This window comes from Procambarus clarkii, chromosome 34 (genome assembly GCF_040958095.1).
Source record: "Procambarus clarkii isolate CNS0578487 chromosome 34, FALCON_Pclarkii_2.0, whole genome shotgun sequence".
NCBI lineage: Eukaryota > Metazoa > Arthropoda > Malacostraca > Decapoda > Cambaridae > Procambarus > Procambarus clarkii.
In genome coordinates, this window is record NC_091183.1 from 37,322,673 (window position 1) to 37,333,343 (window position 10,671).

The following is a 10,671-nucleotide window of genomic DNA, read 5'->3' on the forward strand; positions in this document are numbered from 1 at the left end:
GAGAGTTTTCCTACTCCTCCAGCCCGGCCTGAGACCAGGCTCGACTTGCGATAGCTTGGTCCAACAGGGTGTTGCTTGGAGCGGCCCGCAGGGCCCTACACATCCAAGTGTACCCTAATCCCAGCGTCCGTGTACCCTAAACGAGCCAATTGTACCCTAACCGCACACGCACAGTCCAATTTTATCTCATTAAATACACAACGCACATTTTTATATTTAATTTCTAGGTCCCAAAGAAAAAAAATTATGACTGGCCCGTCAACTAAATAATATTACGCTTTAGTATAAACTGGAGTTAATTATAACCCCCCCCCACACACACAAACACATTAAATACGCAAACCTAATATAAGTACTTGAAAATGCTAGAATTTCAACAGGCAAGAAAATGATAAAACTATATACATTATAATTTAATACTAAAATCAGATTGAGCAAAATAATAAATTACAATAAAAATAATAATAATAGTGGTAGTAGTAGTAGTGTAAAAGAGGTAGAACTGTCCAAGAAAAATTTCTTGTAAGGTACAATTGTCCCTTGTACAAATGTCTTGATTTCTTTGTGCATTTGTACCTTAGACCTTGCAGTTACCTTGAGATGGTTCCCATGATCAATGTCTCCACTCCGGGCTCTGACCAGGCCTCCTGGTTGGGAGGTCTGGTCAACCAGGCTGTTAGACCCCCGCTGCTCTGACGCTTGAGTCAGTCCAGTCAATCGGGTATCCATTGGAGGTATTGTATCGTGCGAGCTTGCAGGATTCAATTGCTTCTTAATCCTTCAATTGCTTCTTACTCCTTTCAAATTACCATTAACCTCGTACCTGTTTATCCTACAACCCCCCCAGTTATCCTCTTTATATCCACACTCGCCTCCCTTAATCCATACCGTCACTTACCCACTTAACCCCCCCCCCCCCCTTTACTCCTTCAATCCCACAATCATGTCATTCAGTGAGGCAAGACCACCTTAAGTCTGACACTTGTCGCATCGTGAGAACGGACTGCGTGATGATCAGCGACTGATTGAACAGTGACAACTGGAGCGGGGACTACCCTATCCCTCCTGAGACAGCTCTGCCCTCCTGCTGTTTGTTAATGGAAGGACAGGCCGCTCCAGCAACACACAAGGTATCACTACTGATAGTTCCTGGAAGGACAGGCCGCTCCAGTAACACACAAGGTATCACTTCTGATAGTTCCTGGAAGGACAGGCCGCTCCAGTAACACACGAGGTATCACTACTGATAGTTCCTGGAAGGACAGGCCGCTCCAGCAACACACAAGGTATCACTACTGATAGTTCCTGGAAGGGCAGGCCGCTCCAGCAACACACAAGGTATCACTACTAACAGTTCCTGGAAGGATAGGCTGATCCAGCAACACACGAGGTATCACTACTGATAGTTCCTGGAAGGACAGGCCGCTCCAGTAACACACGAGGTATCACTACTAACAGTTCCTGGAAGGGCAGGCCGCTCCAGTAACACACGAAGTATCACTACTAACAGTTCCTGGAAGGACAGGCCGCTCCAGCAACACACGAGGTATCACTACTAACAGTTCCTGGAAGGATAGGCCGCTCCAGTAACACACGAGGTATTTAATGCGGCTACCTGGAAACGCAAACTGTTTCCAGGAGGGAGACAGAACCGGAAAGGTTTAAAGTTTCGGAGGGGAAAGAGGAGAAGATGAGAAAGAGAAGAAGGGGGAAGACGAAAGAGGAGAAGGAAGAGACGAATAAGAAGCATAAATGATGTATTTGGTGGGTGAAAAGAGCAAGAACACCCCGACAGCACCCAGCTTGTGAGCTTAGTCCGAAATTTACACACGTGGTAAAAAATAATATGACATGCCCAGGACATCAGCATATACACTACAGGCTGTCATTATAAGAGTGTGTACGGCTGGTTGATACCTGGTTGATACCTGGTCGATACCTGGTTGATGGGGTTCTGGGAGTTCTTCTACTCCCCAAGCCCGGCCCGAGGCCAGGCTTGACTTGTGAGAGATTGGTCCACTAGGCTGTTGCTTGGAGCGGCCCGCGGCTGCATGTGTCAACACAGTATTTAAAAATGTGAGACACTGGCTTTACAAAAGGACAATCATGCTTTGCAACTCTACTCGTTCTCTGAGAAAACACCGAAGTTGTACGATGGAATGGAACAGCGTCCCTGTCTTATACCATTCGTGCAGCCTCACTATTTATTCAAAGATACATCGCGCTCTTGTGATTTCATTCTTTATTCATTGTTGCCAAATATATTTGAAGCAGCAGCCCGTGGCAACAATATTATATACACGTAGAACAAACCACACACTAGAAATTGAAGACGACGACGTTTCGGTCCGTCGTGGACCATTCTCAAGTCGATTTTTTTTTTAATTTTGCCCCGAGGGGCGAGTTTATTGGGCAGCGCCACTCATCTTGTGAGTGAACATACCGCCATAGCAGAATGTACAACACAGTCGATTTTGTAATCGACTTGATAAATGGTCCAGGACGGACCGAAACGTCGTCGTCCCTTCACTTTCTAGTGTGTGGTTTGGTCAACATTTTTCAGTCACGTTATTGTGACTTTACATCTGCTTATATACACGTACTTTAGATTGGTTGATAATTAGTTACGAACGAGGGCAGAGAGGCGCGTTAGGCGTTATCTTGAGGTTATCTTGAGATGATTTCGGGGCTTTTTAGTGTCCCCGCGGGCCGGTACTCGACCAGGCCTCCACCCCCAGGAAGCAGCCCGTGACAGCTGACTAACACCCAGGTACCTATTTTACTGCTAGGTAACAGGGGCATAGGGTGAAAGAAACTCTGCCCACTGTTTCTCGCCGGCGTCTGGGATCGAACCCAGGACCACAGGATCACAAGTCCAGACCATAAGGCCAAAAGGAAAGTACACAAGAACCAGAAACAGCATAAATGGAGACAATCCACACTTACGAACTGCCTTGAGACGCCTAATGTTTACCATAGATAAATTATAAAATACCTACCTACCTTGAGGTGCTTCCGGGGCTTAGTGTCCCCGCGGCCCGGTCGTCGACCAGGCCTCCTGGTTGCTGGACTGATCAACCAGGCTGTTAGACGCGGCTGTCGAGGCCCAGGTAAATGCCCCTCCCAACCGCCCCTCAAGCGCTTGCAACAAGTGCCTGACCAAAAGCTGTGTAGTGGAGATGTGCACCTGCGGGGTTGCTCCAAGCAACAACAGCCTGTTGGACCAAGTTATCACAAGTCGCCCCAGGCCGGACTTGGGGGGGGGGGAGAAGACCTCCGACTCCAGGTATATGCTTCACACTAACGTCTGAAGCATTTGTCTAAATATAAGCATAGAGACAGGTAGTAGAGCTCGCTCCTTCATGCCAAGAAATGCTGCAACCCCCCCCCCTTACCCCCCCCCCTCCAATCACACACACACTCGTCCTGCATGTTTTTATGCCGTGGCCACTCCTGTTTTTATGCCGTGGTCACTCCTGTTTTTATGCTGTGGTCACTCCTGTTTTATGCCGTGGTCACTCCTGTTTTTATGCCGTGGCCACTCCTGTTTTATGCCGTGGCCACTCCTGTTTTATGCCGTGGTCACTCCTGTTTTATGCCGTGGCCACTCCTGTTTTATGCCGTGGCCACTCCTGGCTGCACTCTTCCCCCCCCCCCACCTCCTTTACACACCAACCCGTCCTCTAAGAACGTCGCTTTTCGCTCGTATGCGTTACATAAGGCCAAAAAATTGTCGTTACTAGAAAATGGAAGCGGGGTGGCGAAAGTGGCGTAACTGTTCCGTTTTCTGTTTTGGCTCCTCTGGTAGGTTAGGAGAGGAATTTTACGAATTTGCGAGAACGGGTTGGGAGAGGACACTGTACATTGACAGTTTTCTTGACGTTGGGAAATCTTAGGAGGACGGGCCACACACACACACACACACACACACACACACACACACACACACACACACACACACACATACATACACATACACATACACATACACATACACATACACACATACACACACACACACACACACACACACACACACACACACACACACTGAGAGGCGGGACCAAAGAGCCAGAGCTCAACCCCCGCAAGCACAATTAGGTGAACACACACTCATACACACAAACAAATGGGCAAAAGTTTCTTTCACCCTGATGCCCCTGTTACCTAGCAGTAATTAGGTACCTGGGCTACGGGTTGCTTCCTGGGGTGTGTGGAAAAAAATAGTAGTTAGTAATAGTTGACTGATTGACAGTTGAGAGGCGGGCCGAAGGAGCAGAGCTCAACCCCCGCAAGCACAATTAGGTGAACACACACACTCACACACACACACACACACACAGGTAGACGGTTGGAACAAGTTAGGTGAGAAGGTGGTGGAGGCCAAAACCGTCAGTAGTTTCAAAGTGGTATACGACAAAGAGTACTGGGAAGACAGGCCACCACGAGCGTAGCTCTCATCCTGTAACTACACTTAGGTAACTACACACACACACACGTACGTCTGAAAAAATGGAACGAAAAAACGTCTAGAAAATGGACGTACGTCCATTTTCTTCCCTGGACCCCTTACACCCACTCTCTCCTACCCCTTACATAGACAATTCCTCTCCGGCTCCCATCCACCTCCCTCAAACATGCCGCCCGAACGCACTTTCTCACAGTCATCCCCGGACAACCCGTCCTCTTGAATAGTACGTCATTTCGACGTATAAATGATGTAAGACCCAAAGCTAATGTACTAAATATTATGGCGGCTTGCAAAACTGAGCCCCGTTTTCCATTCGTGGGTCCTCAGTGGGGTTAGGTTCGGGCGATTTAGTAAGTTTAGTGACATTGTAAACACTAGAGAGGACGGGATGGTCCACCTCTACTCTCACGCACTCAGCCGCTCAAACTGTCTGCGTCTGCCTGATACCCTGCTTGCTCTATGTCTCAGATACACGCATGGTCGAAGAAATCCACAAGGGCCGTGACGAGGATTCGAACCTGCGTCCGGGAGCATCCCAGACACTGCCTTAATCGACTGAGCTACGACAATGACACACACACTGTCATGGTCGACTTATTATGGGCACAGCCATTTATGATCCTCTTCTGCATGTGTTTACAAGACGAACATCAGCTCTTGGGGCCCCGTCTTTCAGTTCCTGGTCGCCTCTGATAAGTGGTCTCCGACTCTCTTGCTTCCTATGTACTGAAACTACTTTCCATTTAAGCGCATTCCACTTCCACTCTGTTCTTATACTGAAGTTTCTTCTACCCCCTGCTCAAGAGAACCATTTCCTGGCTGTCCACCTTGGCACTTCCTATCTAAATTGACCGAGAACACCATCCCCTTGTTGACCAAACCACACACTAGAAAGTGAAGGGACAACGACGTTTCGTCCCTTCGACTTGTGAATGGTCCAGGACGGATCGAAACGTCGTCGTCCCGTCACTTTCTAGTGTGTGGTTCGGTCAACAAATTTCAGCCACGTTATTATGACTCCTCCTCTGCACCATCTCCTTGGTTGTCTAAGCTTGGACAGGAAGCCGAGGGCTTGTTAAACGTCCTCCCATTATTCCCGAGGATTTTATCTATATGGATTTTAAACTGAAGCGACATCTTAACGTGCACAGCTCCGGAGGATAGCCGGTTTTATGGATTATATAACCCTACAAGATGGGGTAACCTGGCTCTGCCCAGCTGAACTAATATGCAACAGGCAAAAATTATAGTACATTACACCTTCAAGCATACTAATATTGCAACGGATTGTGAATTGGCTACTCTGAATGTACCCCCTTAACAACCCATTGTAGGCGATGAGTCACAATAACGTGGCTAAAGTATGTTGACCAGACCACACACTAGAAGGTGAAGGGACGACGACGTTTCGGTCCGTCCAGGACCATTCTCAAGTCGAGTCTGAGAACGGATTGAGAATGGTCCAGGACGGACCGAAACGTCGTCGTCCCTTCACCTTGTAGTGTGTGGTCTGGTCAACAACCCATTGTATCTTCTTGTATATGGATACAGTAAATATAGCATAATAATACCAAAGACACCTAAAATAAAGTAATACAAATAGTACCAATATACTGTATTAATACAAAATAATAATATTAAATATAAAGTCAAATGGGTTGCTTGCAGGAATTCACAAGTGATAGGGCATGCAAGTTGCACAACCAGGATGTACGAGATCAACACGATTGATATGGCCAACCATCCCTCCTTAACCACTTAAGATGGTAGTTTAGATTATGATGAACCCAAACTTCAGCATGAAGTAAAATACAGTGCCTTAGCCTAAGTCAGACTGGTACTTAATTCACAGAAGAACACGTCTCCCAAACCAGTGGGGTCAAGGTTTCCCTAAATGACCCCACTTGACCCCACTGGTGCTGCCAGAAGTGCATTTGGTGTGACAAGGAACGACATCTATCTTCAGTATGAGCAGCATTATGTATAAACAGTTTGGCTTTCTCTCTTCAGATGGAATTTATTGCTTTTGAACTGTATAAAGCTCAAAACATATATACCAAGTATTTTTCACAATTAACACAGTGACTGTAAGTGATTATCACCTCTAACTACACACACCTCTTTAACACACACACACACTGAAGAGACAGTGAGTAAGGGGACAGAAGAAAGAGTAAGGGGAGACATGATCACCACCTGCAAAATTCTCAGAGGAATTGACAGGGTAGATAAAGATAAACTGTGTAACACGGGTAGTATGCGAACAAGGGGACACAGGTGGAAACTGAGTACCCAAATTAGCCACAGGAACGTTAGAAAGAACTTTTTTTCAGTGTCAGAGTAGTTAACAGATGGAATGCATTAGGCAGTGATGTGGTGGAGGCTGACTCCATACACATTTTCAAATGTAGATATGATAGAGTCCAGTAGGCTCAAGAATCTGTACACCAGTTGATTGACGGATGAGAGGGGGGACCAAAGAGCCAGAGCTCAACCCCCGCAAGTACAATTAAGCGAGTACACTTTAACTTTATATTAAAGTTCTTGTATGGTGTGTGTGCTATGTGTAATGACACTTAGGTAATTACACACATACAGCACACACACACACACATTGCACAAGAATATTAATACTGTATAAAGGTTAATAGAAACATGTTGTGTCTGAAACTAGACACAGACATATTAATAATGGATTACTCTGTTTAATGTTTATTCCATCTCATACTGCTCTATAAATACATAAACCTAGAACTAATAAGGTAGCTAAAACACATGTTCTTAAAGAAGGAGTTGATTATATCCTTGGATTGTCTGTATGCAGGCTGAGAAAAATAATATTTCTACTTAAAACTTCAATCAAACTTAATAAATCAAGTGAATCCTAAACTATTTCATTTAGGTTCTCAGTTAGGGAGCTTTGGAAGTAGAACTCTCAGAAACCACTTAAGGCACAATCCAGGTACAAACACCTGTATGGGTAATTCAATAAATCCAGCAAATTCCTAGATATTACTGTTGCTTGGCTTAGGCCTTGCTGTATCTCCAGAAGTTTGCACCACCTGCTGATATAGACCTCATCAATTGTAAACCCTGTCAGCAAAGCTACTTACATACCCTAGCCTACATTCCTAGCCATAGTTTATATAACTGAATGTGTACAAATAATTATTTTTAGAAACAACTGTCACTAACATTGAAGAAATATCCAAGTAAACTTTCTTAATATGGGATGAAAAATTACCAAAAGTCTTAACCAAGTAGTGTATCTAAAGTTTATCTACTAAAAATAAGCTAGTACATAAGTGTATACGTAATCTCAAAGTGCCCGCAAATAAAAATCTTACTTGATGCACTACATATTGCAACATTAAGTAGGCACTCAGAATAACTAGTATTAAAATACTGGAATGGATGAATCAAAGGTTAAATAACAAAACAAAGTCATCCTTAATGGAATAAAATCAGACTGGAAAATCATCATGAGCAGAGTGCTGCAACGGTAAATTTGATCCTCGCAACATAACCTTACCTATGCATCAATGGCACAGATAATATTTCAAACCACATAATCGAATTTGTAGATGATACACAGATCTACAAGAAAGTGGGAAATTAAAGTTATAATGCAACCTTAGTGGACAAGCTACATCAGTTTCAAAAACTGTAAAGAGATAAATGCTCTTCAAAAGCCTATTGAAAAATAAATGACACTTACAGAGGCCATAGCAATGCATGTCACACCTATCATTGGAAGCTGCTCAGCAAGTGTTACTTGCTTAAAAAAATCTAACCAACGCTAAGAATAATCAAATGAGTCTTTCATATTAAAGGAAGAAAATTATCATCTATCATCTTTTTTATCTAAAAAAAAAAAAAAACTTAAAGGATGCTAATTCAGACCACTTTATTAAAAGGTCTAATGTGACTCTCACAGGTGCTGCATAGTCTTCCCAGCTTGGTGTTGGGAAGCTCTGATAATTACTTACTGTATTTGACTCTCACAAACACCAATCATTTCAAGGCTCAATATAGAATAGATAACAACAGGATGCTTTATCACTCACATGATAATAAACCAATGGTGTCTCATACCTAAAACCACTTCATTTAAGTCAACTTATAGTGAGTCAGTACTGTTGTCACGTAGTGAGAGTGTGTATGATTAGCAGTCTTATAAACAAACATAAAATGTATTAATACAATGTAATATAGCCAGTAAAAAAAATTCTTCATAAATAAATCTTATTGCAGTATCTGCTTTCAAAACTGAATGCCTATCTGGTGAAAATCCCGAGTGGCCACCATAGACCGATGTCTGCGAATGGTCCCATTTTCCACCGAGATATAGCAGGTCAGCAATCCCTTTTTCAGGAAGACAGAAGAGATAGAGAAGATACCCTTGACAGGGTACGTACTCAAGCCTCACAAGCTTAGACCGACGAGCCCGCAAACACTCCAACCTCACAGGAACCCAGCGAGATTGCAGGTCTTCGAACACTGGACTGGTGCTCAACGACATACTGCACTACGTTTGCCGAGGCAAGTGATATTAGAATAAAATTTTATATTTGGGGTTCATTGGACACCCGAGGCTATCAACTGGCCTATATACAACTAAACGGTACAATATTTAAACGTTGACCTTACGGCTAAACATTTCATCTCCAGGATGCAACCCCCCACCAGTCGGCTAATTAACAGGTATCTATTTATTGCTAGGTAAACAGAGGCATCAGGTGTCAGGGGAACATGCCCAAATGTCTAGCTTTGTGCCAATATGATACAAAGTTTTGATTCAAGAATCAAGAATGATGCTGCTCTTCCTAACAGTCTCTTGTTACCCGCCTTTTGTTTATAAAGATAAAAGCCATATTGTACACAAGACAGTTTACCAAGGGGGTGTTAAAACCCACCTAACTTTACCCAATTTAACTAAACCAAACCCAAATTAACCTAACTCTTAACAGAATAATATGTTTATTGTTTGTGATGTGTGTCTATGTATGCATTAACACGATGTACTGAACGGGGTGAGAATAGCTTGAGCTACCTCATCCCTTTGTGTGTATTTTACCTCAATAAACTTATTTCAAAATCAATTCAATTTCTTAACAGAACGTAACTTAGACTAATGTGTCCTAAGATAACTATATACAGGTATATGGTTATGACAATCAGAAAATGAGCTTTGCTGAAATTCCTGGAGTCCAATTTGACCGTACCGCGTCTACAGCAGGTAAGACGGGTAGGCCTATTGCAGGCAAGACTGGGGTAGGCCTACTGAGAAGTAAACCCAGTTCAGTACTCACCCTGTGAGGTCCAGCAGCATAGGCTGACAACCGAATTACGATTCCACTTGACTAGGCCTCTTGCCAGGCCAGTAACAGTTCCACTTGACTAGGGTTCCGGAAGGCCTATAAGAGGTTTCATTATCCCTCTAACGAGTCCCACGAGACTAGGCCTCTACACGGCCCTGTAACAGTGTATCTTTAACCCAGGCCTATGTCCGCTCTTCCAGCCTATTACCACCTGTTGCTAGGGTGACAGCCTAGGCCAGGACTCGAGGTGGAGGCTTAGGGTGCCTGGGAGTGTGGAGACGGGATGAGGGGCGAGGGAGGAGAGGTAATAAGTGAGAGAGGAGAGGAGAGAGAGGTGCGAGACGCGCCCTCTCCACACACACACACCACACTGTCTTCCCCAAAGTGTAAACATCACCTCGGAGGGCACTCACACCTGGCACTCTCACTCTCACCTGGCACTCTTCCTTCGCCTCTCACTGCCTCATTTCACCCTCCTCATCACTGCATCACTCACTATACTCATTAATACATGGTTATTATAGTCCAAAGTATTCACGGGTTATTATTTTTTTTTTACCTTACAAAACACTTACTAGCCTTAAAATATCTTTAAATAATTCTCATATTATTTTTTTATATGAATTATATTAATTTAACGATGATCTTTATAATTAAAATCAAACGTTAGTAAATGATCCAGTTATGTAGGAAAACCTAAGTTAGGCCTGGCAATAATGGGGGTGTAGTCGTTTCGGACACGAGACGAGAGCACCCTTTTCCGTTTGTTAAAACGTATATAAATATATATTTAGCTATGCTAAGATGTATCAACCTAGATTAGACTGTATGTCGCTCTGTTTCACGTCGCTTTAGAGAGGTTTCACGTCGTACGTCGCT

General features: G+C 43.9%; 1 protein-coding gene across 1 annotated transcript in view; it reads right to left on the reverse strand.

Moving 5' to 3' along the window:
* Hsepi (D-glucuronyl C5-epimerase) overlaps positions 1–10,233 on the reverse strand; it is a gene marked incomplete in the record, with an annotated part of 84,936 nt that extends 74,703 nt beyond the window's left edge. The window contains 1 exon segment of the mRNA XM_045748283.2: positions 9,784–10,233.
* Between the last annotated feature and the right edge of the window lie 438 nt (positions 10,234–10,671).